The 18,316-nt window shown below is 41.4% G+C and overlaps 1 protein-coding gene across 4 annotated transcripts in view; it reads right to left on the bottom strand.

Annotated features, from left to right (window-relative positions):
* Positions 1-17,672, bottom strand: part of ACVR1 (activin A receptor type 1) — a 147,226-nt gene extending 129,554 nt beyond the window's left edge. Inside the window, exons 1-2 of one of the 4 annotated variants that reach the window (XM_033945143.1) lie at positions 17,224-17,482; positions 7,550-7,620 (exon numbers count right to left, since the gene is read on the bottom strand). The gene's annotated coding sequence lies outside the window, so the exon portion shown is untranslated. Of the gene's footprint in view, positions 1-7,549; positions 7,621-17,024; positions 17,171-17,223; positions 17,483-17,541 lie in introns of those variants that run through there. The other 3 variants (XM_033945142.1, XM_033945141.1, XM_033945144.1) reach the window with 3 other exon arrangements.
* Between the last annotated feature and the right edge of the window lie 644 nt (positions 17,673-18,316).

Genomic DNA, 18,316 nt, shown 5'->3' with positions numbered 1-18,316 from the left:
TTTAATATTTATGTTTTATTGGTTAGTTTAATATTAATTACCAGACAAGATGATTCATTATTTGCTACGGTGCCTACACTTTGGGCTCTTGTCTTTCAGCAATACAGAAGGCTTTCAGTTTTGTCATTTTAACATTTCATTACCAGCCAGTTATAATGTGCCTCTGACAAAGGACATTCTACCAGATTCTCCAAGCCACCCTAGACCCAGATATAAATAAATCCATAATAAATAAAAAAAATAGTTATTGGCACATTCAGCTCTCAGTAGGATTCGATGCTAGATATCCACAATCAGCTTTTAGATTTCTTAGATGACCTACATAACTTGGGTTATCATGCCAAGAGAGGCATGGAAATTGTTCTAGTTTCCTTACTGGACTGAGGAGAAAGAGCGAGAATGCAGTCTGCAGTAAAAGATTTTGGGGCAAGTTAATACCTGTGCTGAAACCAGTTGAGCACTGGGCACAGCATCATTTGCCATGCTATGCTTGTATTATATAATACTATATCTGCCATACTACGCTAGCCACGCTTGTAATATGAGTGTTATCATGCTTTGCTAAGCTCGTATATATAAGACTGTTTGTCATGCTAAGCTGCCATCCTATGTTCTGTCATACAATGCTCATCATGCTATGTTACACCATTTTTGTCATGTTATGTTTTACCATGCTTTGCTATGTATATCAACATGTAACCCGTTCTGAGCTCTCTTGGGGGATGGTATATAAAACCAAATAAATATATCATGCAGGCAAACCTGGCATTATCTATGTTAATACTGGCAGCAGCTTTGAAAATCAGCCCCTTAGACTAAGCCCTCTAAGGATGGGAAAATAACTACTGTACCCAGTGGCTTAGCGAGGATGAGAGGCACCCAGGGCGGTGCCCCCCCCCCCCACCCGCTCCTTCCCCACACCCTCCCGCCGTGTGCACATGCCCCTTCCCTTCCCCCGTATCTCTTTAATGCTCCTGGCCGCGAGCAGCAATCCCAACCTGCTGCTCGCGCCAGTGTCGGCTCTTCCAATGACGTCACTTTATAGGAGCAGGTCCAGAAAGTGACATCAGAGAAAGATCAGACACTGCCGCGAGCAGCAAGTTATGGTTGTTATTTGTGCCCGGAACATTAAAGAAGTGCAGGGAAGGGGTACTCGTGTGCAGTAGTGGGGGGGGGGGAACAGAGGACAGGTGGCGACGTCCCCACCAAAGTGGCAAACAAAGGAGAAAATGCCTTCTCGCACTGAAGAAATAGAATAAAACAGTGAAGGCGACCTCTGTGTTCTACAGTGTTTATTGGTTCACACAAAGACTCGACATGTACGTGTTTTGGCCTGAACGGTGTGCATCAGGAGTCATGATAAAAGTCTAAGTCTTATAATTGCAGGCCTCTATTATCTTGAATCTGAGCACGTTATAAAGTAACCTCAATGTTCCGTTACACTATTGGGTTCTTGAAAGAAAACACAAACCAGAGGGTTAAAAGTAGAAGAGTAGTCCTGTGTAAAAGTCTTCTCAACTGGGTCAAAATACGTACATGTCGAGTCTTTGTGTGAACCAATAAACACTGTAGAACACAGAAGTCGCCTTCACTGTTTTATTCTATGGTACCCCCATCAAGACAGTGCCCAGGGCAAGGCGTCCCACCCTCCCTTTACTACACCATTGACTGCACCTAAATTTAATTTAGCTTTAGCTACTACAGAGAGAGAGAGAAAAAAAAAATTATGGCATAAATCCAAAATTCCTTCAGAGTGGCATAGTGGTAAAGCTGCTGCCTCAGCACCCTGAGGTTGTGGTATCAATTCCCACATTGCTCCTTGTGACCCTGTGCAAGTCACTTAATCTTCCATTGCCCCAGGTACAAAACAAGTACCTATATATATATATATATATATATATATATATATATATATATATATATATATATATATATATATATATATATGTGTGTGTGTGTGTGTAAACTAATTTGAATATGTAACCACAAAAAGGAAGTATACAAGTCCCATTCCCTTCAGAGCCAACAACTGTTTGGATGCAGTGGTGAGTCAGCTTCAGGCCTGAAAAATCAGAGTTCTTTGACCAGAGGATAAGGCTACGAGGAGTCTTTCAGTGCACTGGAATTTAGAAAGGATATTGTTACTGCCTAAGCTGCAAGTAAAAGAGTCAAGCTGAGAAACCATATGGATTCACTCCTCAAGTCCACGCTGGTTCCCAGTAATGTCAATTTAAGTTGTTCTTGCTTATTTTTAAAGCCAAGTAATAGCTGAGACCAAAACCTAAGAGTGGTTTAGAGTTTATACCTGAACTTTCCTTCTCATGTGTCTGTCCCCCCCACCTCCCCCTCCATTTCTCATGCATAAACATACCTTCTCTCAGAATCATGCCTTCTCAGTATTCCAAAGCCAAGGGGATCTTTCTTCAAATGCTCTGCAGCTACAAGCTGATCTGTTGAACTTCCACAAAGATTTTAAAACTTGGCTATATAACAAAGATTATGGGGCTGGGCTGTTTACTTCAGATACGGACCAGGTGGACTGAGTTGAATTTCACGGGTATTATTAGCACTAGATTTGGTTATTGTTTTACTTTCTTTATTTATATGGTGTACACTTCTCCCTCCGTACTCAGGGTTCGTTGCTCAAAGACGTTCATCAAATAACACTAAACTGGCTTTTCACATGTTGAATTTAACAAAAGCCATAGAAGATCCGGCTTTCTCTGTGTCCTTGGATGCAGAGAAAGCCTTTGATGGTGTAGAATGGACCTTTATGTATCAAGCAATGGAACGGTTTGGTATTGGTTCTGGATTTATACAAATGATTCAAACTTTGTATAATTCCCCTTTTGCCAGATTATATATTAATAATACTTTTTCAGAACATTTTCGTCTGGAGAGGGGAGTTAGGCTAGGATGTCCACTATCCCCTCTGCTTTTTGATATTGTATTGGAACCTTTATTGTTGGCTATTCAACAAGCGGAGGAGATACAGGGTATTCCTTATGCAGGTTGGGAATATAAAATCTCTGCATATGCAGATGATATTTTGCTTCATTTGAGAAATCCTAAATCTACCATTCCACATTTACTGGAATTAATTGACAGATTTGGTAAGTTTTCTGGCTATAAAATAAATTGGAACAAATCGGAAGTTCTTCCACTAAATGTTCATTGTTATTTGCTGTTTTCTATTAAAAACCATCGTGAGTATGGTGAAACTACGAACAACATGGTGGGAGACATAAGAACATAAGCCGTGCCTCTGCTGGGTCAAACCTAAGGTCCATCATGCCCAGCAGTCCGCTCACGCGGCGGCCCATCAGGTCCAGGACCTGTATACTAGCCCTCTATCTATACCCTTCTATACCCTTTTCCTTCAGAAAATTGTCCAATCCCTTCTTGAACTCCAATACTGTACCCTGTCCTATCACTCCTCTGGAAGTGAGTTCCAGGTGTCCACCACCCGTTGGGTGAAGAAGAACTTCCTAGTATTGGTTCTGAATATGTCTCCTTTTAATTTTTCGGAATGCCCTCTCGTTCTTGTAGTTGTCGAAAGTTTGAAGAATCTGTCCCTCTCCACTTTTTCTATGCCCTTCGTGATCTTATAAGTTTCTATCATATCCCCTCTAAGTCTCCGCTTCTCCAGCGAAAAAAGCCCCAGTCTCTCTAATCTTTCAGCGTATGAAAGGTTTTCCATACCTTTTATCAAATGCATCGCTCTCTTCTGAATCCTCTCGAGTATCACCATATCCTTCTTTATGTACGGCGACCAATATTGGACGCAGTACTTCAGATGCGGGCGCACCATCGCCCGATACAACGGCAGGATAACTTCTTTCGTTCTGCTTGTAATACCCTTCTTGATTATTCCTAGCATTCTATTTGCTTTCTTAGCAGCCGTTGCGCATTGTGCCGATGGCTTCATTGTCATGTCCACTATTACCCCCAAGTCCCTTTCTTGGGAACTCTCACTCAATAACAGCCCTCCCATTGTGTAGCTGTACCTGGCCTGTTCCTGAAGGACAGGCAAAATACGGTGAAGAAAGTGCTGGGAATCGGTGATTTTCTCTGTAAATGCTTAGAATCCGTGATTTCTCTATGCAAACTGATGTAATTTTGGGAGAGGAGCCAGCAAGCTAAAAACCGTGAATGCTGAAACTGCAAATAAGGAGGGAGACGTGTATACTGTTATATGTTTATACTTGTACCATGTACCAATGTCCATTGCTTTGAGGAAACAAAAAAAAAAAAAGTGATGAAAAATGAATGAAAGGAAGTTTTGCAGGAAAAAAAAGAAAGCAGGGGTTTACAAAACTCAAATAACAGCTGCAGTTATAAAAAGGGTATATTAAAAAAAACTTTTTTAGGCTGTTGAATGGGCAGCATTTCAAAACTCTGTAGTACAAAAAATCAATACTCACCTTTTATAGACAATTTTTATTTTTAGATTTTGCAGTTCGCCTAGCAGCTCACATGTTGGCAAGAAAAACCTATATGACATAATCCACATTGCGATTCAGGGAAGCTACAGAAAGGCCCAAGAACAGGCCAACATCATCTGCTTTTAAAGGCTGAACTTGTAAAGCACAGCAGAGAACACAGCAGATAAAGCCCCTTTCAACCTATGTAAAGTAACATCATGCTGGCAAACGTTTTAAACCAACCAAATTTTTCGAGGGTGCACAGGATAGCTTTCCATCAAGTCTGCTCAGAAATGCAGCCAGGGTTGTTCCTGCAACTCTGCAGGTTATCCCCTCTTTGTTTTCAGAGTTGTAAATGATGCCTAGTGCTGTCTACCCCCATCTATGCCTCTCTTTAAAAAAAAAAAAAAAGTGTGAATGTTATTTAAAGTTCTACTGTGAGTGGAAATGCTCTATATCTAGTTCATGCCTTAACAGAAATAAAAACTTGCTTCTAACAACATTAGAAATGCTATCCTGAAATATACATTATCTAGATTGTATCTATGCCTTTTTTTAAATGATTTACAGAAAAATTATATAGGGGGTCTTTTACTAAGGCGCGCTAAATGCTAATTTGTCCATTATATTCTATGGGCGTGTTAGCATTTAGCATGGACTAAATCGGCTGAAAGTGGAATATCAACTGTGACTAATCATTCTGTTTTAAGTCTTAGAAAAAGGACATGCCTGCCTTTCTTGAGAGAAGTGTGCTATTCCGTCATAATGCATCAATAATACTTTTAAGCAGCAGCATAGAATATAGCTTTCCTACTGACTTGTGTGTATAAATCAAGGGCAGTATTAGGAATAAAAATGTTCAAAAATGTTGTGCCCCATGTATGTCAAGGCTGGGTTCAACATTACTCTCTCTCTCTCACCCGCCTGTCCAGCATCTCCCCTGCCTTTCCTAACCCCTACCCTCTCTCATAGCCCACAGCTTCATAGAATTCAACAGGGTCTGAACAGCTTAAAGCCAGAAGGAAAAAGCTAAATCATCCAATTTCAGTAATTGAGGATTATATGTATACTTCTCTCTCACTGGTAAGTCTAAACTTTAGCAAGTTCACTAAACCAAATCCTCAGACATTCACAAATCTTCCACCTTTCCTATCCAAGGAGAATACTTTATTCGGGAATCAGTATTTCTCAGCACACACATACACTGCTGTTTTTCATATGGGGTTGGGTTTTGTTGTTTGGTTGGTTTTTTTAAAAAAAAAAAAAAAAAAAAAGCAAATCAGAATTTAACTCACCAACTCTTTCCATACCTTCTCAGCTAAACTTCCTCTTTGAACCTACTGTTTGAGCAATTAGCCAATCAAAAGGCTTTTAGCTGTCTTCAGATAACTGTCATGTCCTTCTCTCAATGTACATGCTCAACACAAACTTCAACCATCCAGAATATTTACAGGATTTTAAACAATTACTACTATTTATTTTTAGGACTCCCCAGTCTCACTTGCACATTCCCCTGAAACACTGTTCTCTAATTTGAACTCTATACAGGTTCACCCTGATTTAAGGGTTCTTCCTGCACCAGGAACATATATAGTAGAAAATGACACGGGGAAAAAATTTGTCCCCGTCCCCGTGAGCTCGTCCCCATCCCATCAGCTCCATCTCCATCCTGTCCCCATAAACCATCTGATCCCATCCACACAAGCCTCAAATAGTTTTATACTAAACTTATTTTATTGAAGTATAAAAAGAAACAATATTCCAAAGTTCTGGCTGCCGAACTAGAGAAAGATCTTCAGCTGGAAGGCTTTTTTTAATAAATGTTTATCAACACAACTAATTTACTACTTTATCCTAAAGCAAAAATAAAATAAATAGAAATTGTTTTTCCCCTACCTTTGTTGTCTGGTTTCTGCTTTCCTCATCTTCTACTCATTCAATTCCTTCCATCCACTGTCTACCTTCTCTCTGCCTCTTCCATATGCTGTTATTGTGCCTCTCCTTTTCATCTCTCTCTCCTCTCACCCAATTGGTCTGGCACTCATCTTCTTCCCTCCACTCATTTCATAGTCTGGTATCTTCCCTTCCATCTTTCCTTCCCTCCCCCAGGTGGTTTTTAGCATCTCTCTATTCCTGTCCTCCCCTCAGATCTGGTATCTTGTCTCCCCAATCCAACATGTTCCCTTTTTTTAACCCCCCCCTCCTTGCATCCATTTCCCTTCAGCATCTTCTCCCCTCTCTCTCTTCCCCATTTCCCTTTAGCATCTGTTCCTCTCCACCCCCCCCCCTTCATGTGGTCCAGCAGCCCCCTCCCTCCCTCTCGCCGTGGTCCAAGCATCTCCCTCCCTCCCCTTCCCTGGCTTATTTTAATTTTCTTTTAACAAGCAGCCGGAACCTTGAAGTCACATGCGGCTGCAGGAAAGTCCTCCTCTGACACAACCGGAAACAGGAAGTTGTGTCAGAGGAGGACTTTCCGGCAGCCGCAAGTGACTTCAAGGCTCCAGCTGCTTGTTAAGAGAAAATTTAAATAAGCCAGTGAAGGTAAGGGGAAGAGACGGAGGGAGGGAGATGCCCGAACCACAATTGGGAGGAAAGAGGCTGCTGGACCGTGTGATCGGAGATTTTGCGCACGTTTCTTCAGTTAACTGCGGGGACAAGGCCATTCACCTGTACCCGCGGTGACCATTTTTTTTACGTCCCCGTTTCAGCAGGTTACCCGTGGCTAACAGTCACCGTGTCATTTTCTAATATACAATACTGGCTGTACCTTCTCAAGCAACTTCAGCATAGCCAGAGTCTATTATTTACCATATCTTCATGAAGCTATGCTATGGCACTGATGAGAATAGCACCTAAACAAGACAACTCTGGATTTACTTGTATATGGTATATAAGGTATTTAACTGCCAAAGAAACCAACAAAGCCTGCAAGTAGAAATCATCATCTGAGACCTCACCTTTCTCCATCAGAGTACATCTCGGAGCCCTTCCAGCCTATCATAAGATTGATAAGCCTTATGCTTCCCATTGTTCACTCATTTCTTAATTCATGTATGGACTTCATCTCAAACTGCAAACCTTTTGTACCATGAGACCTCATCATCATACTTGTATCCCTTACAAACCTTTGTTTGAGCTGATGAGTCTATCTTGCTTAAATAGCTCACTTAGAAGTCCTCTAACCAGAAGAAGTCACCTAAGTAAGAAAAAATTAGTGAACTAATTAAGCCATAGATAACTATGAGTCTTCCAGTTTATGATTAAACTGTGTTTCTCTAAACTCATGCCAAGCTTTTATCTACTTCCTACTTTCTGCCTGAAACCTCAAAACAATCTAAACCAAGATGATCTCCACACTCTAGACCAGGGGTCCCCAAAGTCCCTCCTTGAGGGCCTAATCCAGTCGGGTTTTCAGGATTTCCCCAATGAATATGCATTGAAAGCAGTGCATGCACATAGATCTCATGCATATTCATTGGGGAAATCCTGAAAACCCGACTGGATTAGGCCCTCAAGGAGGGACTTTGGGGACCCCTGCTCTAGATTGAAAAAATGAGCTCTCATTCACACTACCTCAAAAGTACCAAAATCTATTCAGCTGTTTGAGACAGACATAGGGAAAGCCACTGCTTGTCCTGGGATCAGTAGCATAGAGCAATGCTACTATTTGAGTTTTTGCCAGGTTCTTGCAATCTAGATTGGCCACTGTTGGAAACAGGATACTAAGCTTGATAGACTTTGGGTCTGTCCCATTATGGCAACACTTATAGACTTATGTCCTTCTAACCCCAAGAAAACTGGCATTGCAGTCACCAAAAGATCTATAGCAAATTAGCCATCATGCATCCAAAACAAAAACACTGTGGAGAAGATGATGTTCAAGATGCAGGCTTTATTAAAAGTTCAATCCAATAATCCACAAAAAGAAATACATAGGACCCAAATCGTTGGGGACTACGGACCCAATACGGTCTGTGTTTCGACCAAACTGTCTTCCTCATGGGTCCCTGAAGATCCTGCTACATAAGCTCATGGATCAGAGGCTAAAAACGACTCTGGGCAAAACTGCGCGGTTGAGACTTCCATAGTCCTCAATGATTTGGGTCCTAGGTATTTTTTTTTGTGGATTATTGGATTGAACTTTTATCCTGCATCTTGAACATCATCTTCTCCACAGTGTTTTTGTTTTTATCAGATTTTTATTTCTGTGGAGCATTAAGGGTCAACCTTTTATTTATGAAAGAACTGGAGCGCAAACAAATTGTGCTCCTCTCACTTCTAGAATGAAATCTCATCAAATCAGAGCTATTGTAGGTCTGATTCATAGGATATCATTTGCAAGGTAGCTTACCTAGTCTTCGATTCATAAATTAACACTGCATTATTGCTTAGATCAGTCTACAGAATGAGACTGCATTTAACTGAACTGTGCAGAACAATCTGTCTGTGTGATATTGCAACTCTTGCACCTTTTTTTGTGCAAGCTGCTCCTGAATAATGGTGTGTACATAAGAATATGAGCAGACCTTTGGCTCTGGAATGAATCACTTATATGCTGTATTCAGTCCTGATTCTCAGGGTAAAAAGCTTGTTGTTCATATGCAACAGATGTTTTTCCATAGCAGGATTGATCTTTGGGACATACCCAGTCAGTCATGTTTTCAGGATACCCACAATGAACATGCATGAGAACATTTTTGCATGCATTGTCTTCATTATGCAAAACTATTTCATGCATATTCATTGTGGGTATCCTGAAAACCAGACTCACTGGGTGTGTCCAAAGAACTGCACTGAGAACGCCAGCTATAGAGCTAACTTATAGAAGGGCTGCACACGTTCCAAAATTTACACTAGGAGAACTAGTAGCCAATTGTCAATTCTGCTGTTTACAGAAAATATTCAAAGCTTTGTCTGATTTCCAGTCTTGTGTTTTATACTTCACAATTCTTCTTTCCATACACAGTTAACAATATTCATATATTTCTACATAAATATTTTGAGGAGCTAAGTATAAATAACTGGTACATAGGATATTAGGCTATCACAAGTAATAGAACCTATAAATTCAAGAAAAAAAAGTCATCATCCTGAAACACAAATGGTGCTGACCACAAGAGCACCATTCAATACTCCAGGCGTTAATGTCTTACAGTTCCAGGCCCTACCACATTCAAAAGGCCCATCTCATTACTGCTGAGAAACAATTCTATATTTAAACTGTCACAAATGACACCATGGAGGTTAAAAAAATGTCTGCGATATAAAAGGATTTTCTCTGTGTGGAAGAGAAAAAAATATTTCTAAATCTGATTCCAACTCTTAAGCAGGAAATTCCATCTCACCCAATGTATCTGTCCTATCTGTATTAATCATTTACTACATTCTTGTGCTGACATGTCTGTATATACCTGGCACAGAGCACTGTATGCAATGACATTTTTTTTTAAGTGTGTGCATATGTGTACAACATATCACATACTCAAACATACTTTAAAAAGAACTTGGAATGGTATCACAATCATAGCAACATAAGAAATGCCATTCTGGGCAAAGACCAGCCCAGCATCTTGTCTCCAACAAAACCAATCCAGGTCACTAGGAAGAACCTTACAAATCAAAGAATACTTCCATTGCTTACAGTTCCTCCACAGGGGTAAGAGATAGCCAAGTAGATCTCACAATGCTAATAAATTAATTTATGAATATCTCCTCTAGGAATTTGTCCAACCCTCTTTTAAACCCAGTTATGTCAGATGCTTTGACCATATCCTCTGGCAACAAATTCCATAGCTTGAATGTTTGTTGAAAGAAAGATTAGGTTCTTACCTCAATCTTCTTTCCTGTAGTGGTTAGAGCTACAGGCTCAGCGCACCTTGAGGTTGTAGGTTCAAATCCCATGCTGCTCCTTGTAACCCTTGACATAAGAACCAATGGTCCATCAAGCCCAGTAGCCCGTTCTCACAGTGGCCAATCCAGGTTCCTAGTACCTGATCAAAACCCAAAGAGTAGCAACATTCCATGCTACCAATCCAGGACAAGCAGTGTCTCCCCCCCATGTCTTTCTCAATAACAGACTATGGCCTTTTCCTCCAGGAAACTGTCCAAACCTTTCTTGAAACCAGCTACACTATCTGTTCTTACCACAACCTCTGGCAACGCGTTCCAGAGCTTAACTATTCTCCGAGTGAAAAAATATTTCCTCCTATTAATTTTAAAAGTATTTCCCTGTGACTTCGTCGAGTGTCCCCTAGTCTTTGTAATTTCTGAAACTAGACTCGATATCCCCTGGCTTTTTTCCAGCTTAGCTGAGAGACAGAAATTTTTCACAGTCAGACACAGACTGAAATTAAAATAAAGGCAGGCAAAGTCCACTCACAGGGTGGGGCATTAGAACTACTAGGCATAGCTACATGAAAGAAGATTATCACGATAAGAACATAATCTCTCTTTCTTTCTAGTAGTCCTGAATGCTAGGAACGTACCAAAGCAGTCTCCTGAGTCTAGGGTGGGACTACTGAGCCTGCTTTTTATGCTGAGGACCCAAAGGCAGTGCCCTTCCTGGCTGCCACATCTATAGAACCTGGTGAAGATATGAAGAGTAGACCATGTTGCTGCTCTACAAATCTCCATGGGAGAGACCACCCAAATCTCTGCCTATGAGGTAACCACCCCTCTGGTGGAGTGTGCCTTCAAGGCGATCAGCGGTTGCTTACCATAGCCCATATAATGGAGAAAATTGCCATTTTAATCCCTCTGGTAATTGAGACCTTGGAGCCTTTCTTAACATGGCTGGTCAGAACAAAAAAGTGATCAGAGACTCAAAACTTATTGTTAACTTCAAGGTAGCAAAGCACTCTCCTGATGTCTATCAAATGTAATATTTTATCCTTTTACTTCAACCCCATAGGCTGAAAGGCAAGCAAATGGACTTTCTGACCGACATGGAACGCAGAGACTATTTCAGTAGAAAGGACAGAACCGTGCGCAAGGAAAGCCCCGCTTCCATAATCTTGAGAAATGGCTCCCTGCAAGAGAGAGCTTGTAATTTGAGGCTCCTTTAACAAAGCTGCGATAGTGTTTTTAGTGCAAGCAGCATTTTAGCGCATGATAAACCTGAGCTATGCGGCTAGAACCAACACAAGATCAATGCTGGCATTAGCTCTAGCGTGCGCTAAAACCGCTATCGCAGCTTTGTAAAAAGAGCCCTAGGACTTGTCTTGCCTTGTAATTGCTACTAGAGAATGACACGGTGGTTGTTACCCGTGGCTAGCTGTGGGTAACCCGCCGAAATGGGGGAGAGAAAAGAAATGGTCGCTGTGGGTACGAGGAGGTCATTCACCGCCCTGTGGAGCGGTGAATGGCCTTGTCTCCGCAGTGAATGGAGGGAATGCACATGGTCACCGATCGTGCTCCATCCCTCCATACTGATAGCCGACGCCCGATCACTGCTGACGCCCAAGCATCTCCCTCCCTCTCTCCCTCCATTCAAATCACCGATGCTACCTGAGCATCTCCCTCCCTGCCCTACCTTCGCGGCAGGGAATTTCTCTAAATCTGCATCTTACCAGCAGCCGGAGCTTTGAAATCACGTGTGGCTGCCGTAAAGGTGCTTTGACCATATACTCTGGCAACAAATTCCATAGCGTGAATGTTTGTTGGAAGAAAGATTAGGTTCTTACCTCAATCTTCTTTCCTGTAGATTTGGAGGAGCATGTGGTATAGTGGTTAGAGCTACAGGCTCAGCACCCTGAGGTTGTGGGTTCAAATCCCATGCTGCTCCTTGTAACCCTTGACATAAGAAAAACCTTACTGGGTCAGACCAATGGTCCATCAAGCCCAGTAGCCCGTTCTCACAGTGGCCACTCCAGGTCACTAATTCCTGGTCAAAAAATAAGGAGTAGTGGAGTCAAGATGGCGTCAGAAGCAGACGTGCACGCTGAGCTGCGAGACTAATTTGGTCCTAAACCGACTCTTCTCCAACTTACCGGTCCTGCGGTGTAAGTTCTTATGATGGGAAAGAGGAAAGGTTTAACGCGGTCTGTGCCTCCAGTGACCGCGACTCCGAGGGGGGTTGGTTCAGACCACTTTGGACGGTCTGGCTCGGCTTGCTACACCGAGGACGCAGCAAGCATCAGGAGAACCCCCACCTTTGATGGAGGATCTTAACGGCAATGGGGCAGTGCTAAGCCCCAAAGGAAGACAGGCACCTAGCCAGCCTGGAACCACCAGTCCCATGTTGCAGGCAGTGCTGAAGTCCCCAATAGAGGAAACGGAAGCAAATAGCCCTGGAGGAGCGGCTGGGAGACCCAGTGAGGTTGAAGATCAAGCCAGAGATTCTACACCGATCTCAAGCATGGAGACTGAAGAAAAGAATATCGGGAGAGAAGTAATCATTTATGGAAGGTTAGAAAGACCTCCTGTCTTGAGTATGGAGGAAATTTGGAAGGCAATGAAAATTATGGATTCTAATCTTCAGAAAGCAGTGGCAGTTTTGAGGAAAGATAATGTTGCTATTAACTCTAAAGTAGAACACCAAGAGGGAACCCTGAAAAACTATGGTGAGATTATTCACATGAACAACAAATTTCACAAGTTAAAAATCTTCAATTGGATATTGTTAAAGAAAGAAATGTTATTCAGAAGAAATTAGAACATATTGAAAATTACCAAAGAAAAAATAACTTGAGAATTTTGAATTTCCCTCGCTCACCAGTAATCTCAGCTATTGAAATGATTCGCAAATATATGCGTGAAGTTTTGCAATTACCTAGTGAAAATTTACCACCAATTGTAAGAGCGCAATATTTGTCTATTAAAATTAATGTAATTAGTTCTACACCAACACAGACTGAGGTTCCTGGTACACAAATTGACTTAACAAATTTCTTAGAAAGCTCTCTTGATGTAGTAATGGAAAGGACTACCCTTCTGGTGACTTTTGCTCTCGAGTTTGATAGAGATTTAATACTTAAGACTTATTTCAGAAATATGAATGTTCAATTTTTGGGTTCAACTATACGTATATTTCCTGATTTTTCCAAGGCGACACAGAAGAGAAGAAATGACTTCTTGGTTTATAGACCGAGAGTCATATCTCTAGGTGCAACCTTTATTTTGAAGTTTCCGTCAAAATGTTGTGTTACTTATGGTGGGAAAAATTTTCTTTTTTTTGAGCCCAAACAATTGTTAGAATTTATTGTGGCTAAAGAAGGTAGTGAAATCATAATTGGTTCTGTTGCCGTTCCAAAAGAGTAGCGCAAACTGACAGCTTCCTGCGCCCTTTGTGAATGCTCCTAAGACGATAGATTGTTATTTCTTTCTTTTTATTTCCATTCTTTGACTCCATATTATTTGTAGACTAAATAATAATGTTTTTTCTTTTGTGGGCTCCCACGTTAGATTATTTTATTCTTGGAAATTACAAATCTGTGATCGAGTATGTTTATTATGCTTGTATGATCAATTAAAATGATAAATTTAAAAAAAACAAAACAAGGAGTAGCAATATTCCATACTACCAATCTAGGGCAAGTAGTGGCTTCCCCCATGTCTTTCTCAATAACAGACTATGGGCTTTTCCTCCAGGAAATTGTCCAAACCTTTCTTAAAACCAGCTACGCTATCCACTTTTACCACAACATCTGACAATACGTTCCAGAGCTTAACTATTCTCTGAGTGAAAAAAAATTTTCTCCTATTGGTTTTAAAAGTATTTCCCTGTGACTTCAAGTCTTTGTAATTTTTGACGGAGTGAAAAATCGATCCACTTGTACCCATTCTACTCCACTCAGGATTTTGTAGACTTCAATCATCTCCCCTGAGCTGGCTCTTTTCCAAGCTGAAAAGCCCTAACCGTTTTAGTCTTTCCTCATATGAGAGGAGTTCCATCCCCTTTATCATCTTGGTCGCTCTTCTTTGAAACTTTTCTAGCGCAACTATAACTTTCTTGAGATAAGGAGACAAGAATTGAACGCAATACTCCAGATGAGGTCACACCATGTTAGAACATAGTTTTCATTTAAGGGAACTCCTCCTTTCAAAACTGCCTCTGCCCTTCTCTCTCTAGCCCTCCTTTGCCCCCACCCACACAACCCTCACTTCCCAAATGTAACTCTTCCTCCCCAAACAGCTCTTTCACACACATATACAAAGCTGCTCCTTTCCTTCTAAGTCAGTGTTTACCAAACTGTGCGCCGCAGCACCCTGCAAACTCACAGTAGTGCCGCAGAGGACGACACAAGCCAGCTGTCAGTCTGGCTCCTCACCTCCTTTCCCCCAACTGGAAACCTCTCTCCTTTCCCCAAGCTGTAGCTTACAATCTTCGGGCAACCAGCAGCCTAAACAGGCTGCCTGTGATGACACAAAAGCTTTCCCTCTGCTTCAGCGTCCTGCCTCTGTGGGGACAATAAGTTGAAGCTTCCAGGGGGCCACTGAAGGTGATATGTTTAAACTGCCAGAGGCCCAAAGATCGCCAGCTGCAGCATGGGGAATGGAGAGAGATCCCACGGGCAAAGAAATGCCACACCCACTTAGGAGAGGTAAGTGAGAAAACCATCAAATGAAGAGGAGTGAGAAGGAAAGAGATAGAGGAAGGGAGGAGAGAGCAGAGAGATGGCAGACCACGAGGAAGGGAAAGAGAAGATATTGGATTGGGGGAAGGGAAGGAGAGAGATACCAAATTGGGAGGGAGGAGATATATGCCAGCCTACGGGGTAAAGGAACCGTTAAGTATTTCTTTTGATTTAGGGGCACTGTGAAAAAATTACTGACACACTAAGGGTGCCTTAAACTGAAAACATTTGGGAACCATTGCTGTAAGTCAAAGACACATATACAGAGACAGCACAACTACACACATATACAAGAACTATAGAAATGACAGGTAGTAGTAGTAAGGTCTGGAAAAAAATTCCAAACCATATTCTGTAAGTTTCCCCCACTTGGAGGATGTTTTTAAAATTTTTGACTAACTATCCTTAACCATAGCTCTATTGGTAGTTTTAAACATATTTTAACAACACTCCTAAAGCCTTGCAGTTGAGAAATACTATGTAACATGCTTCCATGCTTTTATGCTATTGATTTTTATGTAGATAAATCAATTACTTCATCTGTGGTTAAAGGTATAAGATGTGAGCCCCTGGACTGCCAAACTTCAAGTGGATGTAGAGAGATTTCTCTTCCGGTCTCCCCTCTTTGTTAACAAGATACTTTATTGACCATGATTCAACACATGAACTTGGTGGCAAAGAAAGTGCTTTTTTGCACTATGACAATTAAAGACCATTAAAAAATATTTTGACCCTCTATCTTTTAGACTACTGGTTCAGTCATTGGTTCTATCCATATTGGACTATTGCAACATCATTTACCTAAAAAAACAGTGAGAAAATTATGAATAGTGCAGAACACGGTCATCCGCTTAATATTCGGACTAACGAAAAGCGAGCATGTTAGTCCCTACTATAAACTGCTACACTGGTTGCCAATGGAGGCACAAATAATGTTCAAGTTCTCTTGCATTTGCTTTAAACTGGTTTGGGGAATGGCCCCTACCTATCTCTTACCACATTTCGAGCTACACACCCCCACTAGGACAACCAGAAATTGTAATCTTTTTGCCTATCCAAGGATCACTGATTGCAAATAAAGGTCCTTTCTGGACAGAACTTTTAAGTTTCAAGCTAGTAAACAGCAGACCTGGCTAGGCAATTACATCAACAGAGCCAGGGTGACCTACGGCGCATTTCGGAAATAAATAATTAAGACAGCACTGTTTGACAGATTTATCTCCTAATCAGATACCATTTTAAAACTAATAACACCATACTGATAACTTTGAGAAATATGTGTATTTTTACTATTTGTATTCTGTAATTTGCTGACTATCCAGTGATATTTTCGCTATTTCTATTCTGTAATTCACTGATTGTCCAGCTCTCTTCAGTGTAAATGCCTAGAAGTCATAAGATTGTGGCAGTATAGAAAAAATAAAGTTATTATTATTAATAAAAAAAGCAGTTTGACTGACCTCTTATAGAACAATGTATTTTATTTTTCACAATTTATATACTTTCTACAGTCTCGTGTGCTCTGCCCTAGCTCCACAGAGTAGAGATACTCTCTTGCTACAATGGATCTGAATAGCATTGCATATCTGTAGTACTATGTAGAAGTAATAGTACTACACATATGCAATGCTATTCAGATCCATTGTAGCAAGAGAGTATCTCTACTCTGTGGAGCTAGGGCAGAGCACAGAAGAGACTGTAGAAAGTATCTTAGAAAGTTTGTCCATGGAATTGCATATCATATTAACCAAATTCACACCTATTTTACCCACCCTAGCAAAAACTGCAGGTATATGCGCAAGATCTAAAAATTTAAGCACTTGACTTTATTTGTCCTTCTCTTATTAAATCCCAAGTCAGTCTGCATTAAATTGTGAAGCCCGAGACACATTAAAGCAACTAAATACTATAATTTGCTAAAATACTTAAGTACAAAATCAATTCTACTACAGGAAATAGTCTCCCATTTCGGAAAAAGAAAGCAGTGTGTATGCACAGATATACAAAACACAATGAACGCACGTACAGCTCCAAAAGGAAACAAAGTCAGAGATGCCAAGTCACACGTATTCGGCTGCCCTCATACTCCCACAAGCCGAGCACCCGCTCTTCACAAGCAATCGGAGACCAGAGGAACGGACTGGTCTCCCCTCCCCGATCTAACATGTCTTCCCCTCGTCTCCCGGTCCGCGATCCAGCACCTTTCCCTTAAATTCCCCTCCTACCGTCAAAGTAATAGCGGAGATCATCCACCACCAATCGCGCAGCCTTCCTTCTCCGGTGACCGTCCCCCTCTGACACAACCTCTCTCTCTCTCTCCCTCTGATGGGTCCCGCCTTGCCGGAAACAGGAAGTTGCGTCAGAGAGGGCCGTGAGATGGAGAGTTGAAAAAAGTTTTCCTCAGAGGAAGGTGGGGACGCCAGAGAAGGAAAACCGCGGGTGATTTCAAAGACAAGTTGGACACAGAGAGCCGCGAGGACAGAAGTAGTTTTTAAAGGGTTTCACGCGCGAGTGTAGAAGCCTCTTAGGGATCAACGACGTACCCAGAGTCCTCCGAGACGTCCTAGCACCGCCTCCTATTCCCTTCATAGAAATTCAGCGCAGCCGCCCTTGCTGTAGTTGCTAGGCTTACACTGACACTTGCACGGGCCAACAGTATCGGAGGTCACCTGATCAACTGGTGCATGCGTGTGGCGACCTTCGTGTACAGCTAGATCGTTTGCACGTGGAGGTCCAACCACACCCGAGTGTCAGTGGATCAGGGTACGACCGATGATGTCTGACTATGATGCTAGTTAACCGTGGTTTATCACTACTAAGCCGTTAAGTGTTTAAAGAGCGGACCAGGAGTTATGAGAACGGCATCCATGGCCTTTTTTTTTTTTTGTAATCGTTCTGTTTCTATAAATAACTTTATGCATAAAACGCATTCATAGACTTGAGGGCGGAGTTAAGGGCAGAAAGGTAGAGCATGAAATTAAGGTGTTCTGAATATGATTTAAACCAACTAAATAAAAGGTGTACATTGTAAGCATGAATGGTTACAACGTTGCTGCTTATATGGATGAAATTAGTCCAATAAAAAAGGTATCACTTTATTTTTTTTGTTTTTATTATTATCTGTTTCAATGCTTAATAGACTAAGGGCAATTACACCACTTTTCCCATGTAAACTGAGTGTAGCAATATAAATGAATGGAGCCACTGAATATGAACATTAAAGATAAAAGCTAGTGGTACAGAAAAAAGTAATTTATAAAATAATAATAGTAACAGTAAAATGCCAGGTTCTGTTGGTGCTAATTATTGTCCGTGCTC

Source organism: Geotrypetes seraphini, chromosome 5 (assembly GCF_902459505.1).
Source record: "Geotrypetes seraphini chromosome 5, aGeoSer1.1, whole genome shotgun sequence".
NCBI classification, from domain to species: Eukaryota; Metazoa; Chordata; class Amphibia; order Gymnophiona; family Dermophiidae; genus Geotrypetes; species Geotrypetes seraphini.
The sequence above is the reverse complement of the archived record's forward strand: the minus strand, read 5'-3'. Positions and strand labels throughout refer to the sequence as shown.